This window comes from Arachis ipaensis, chromosome B04, assembly GCF_000816755.2.
Source record: "Arachis ipaensis cultivar K30076 chromosome B04, Araip1.1, whole genome shotgun sequence".
NCBI lineage: Eukaryota > Viridiplantae > Streptophyta > Magnoliopsida > Fabales > Fabaceae > Arachis > Arachis ipaensis.
The window spans coordinates 3,207,441-3,208,204 of NC_029788.2; positions in this window are offsets into that span (position 1 = coordinate 3,207,441).

The window sequence follows — 764 nt, forward strand, 5'->3', positions numbered from 1 at the left end:
GTTTTTGGGTGGTTTTTTTTTTTTTTTTTTTGTAAACGGCGCCGTTTTGATTTGGAGGAGTGAACCAATCTTATAAAAAACCGGTCCGATTCAGTCGATTCACCGATTAATAACCAGTTTGACCTTTTTTGACCAGTTTTGTAGAACGATTTTATAGTCTAACCGGATCGGTCAAATGATCGATTTTCGGTTAATTTAATTGAACCGGTCAATCTGATTCGGTTCTCAGAACAATAATTTTTAATATAAACAAATTTTATATAATTGTCATGTATTATTGTCAATTTTAACATTATAAGATAATTTTTAAATTATTTATTAGCAATTTTTATATTGTCAAATTCAACATGACATCCTCATAGTACTAAAAGTATATATTAATTGAATTGGAATTTTTTTCACTTTGTTTGGACTGGAAATTCATTCCTGACATCATTGGATCCGTTTGTGACCATGACATAATATTATTCAAGCATTGAATCACCGGATCTAAATTTGAGTCACGGGATTAAAAGAAAAAATAAAATTCAAAGAAAATAATTTCTATGGTGAGCTCTTCTCCTCTCACTTATGAAAATATAAATAGTAAAAATAAAATCAGATACACTGCATACATTTTACAATAATTGGATAATCATGTTTTAATGAATGAAGTTTTGTTATTAGAATTACTGAAATTTTTAATTTTAATTTATTAACTCTTGAATTTTATTCATCATTTGTTTTTTGTATTTTTTTAATACGAAATAAAAAATGCTATGACA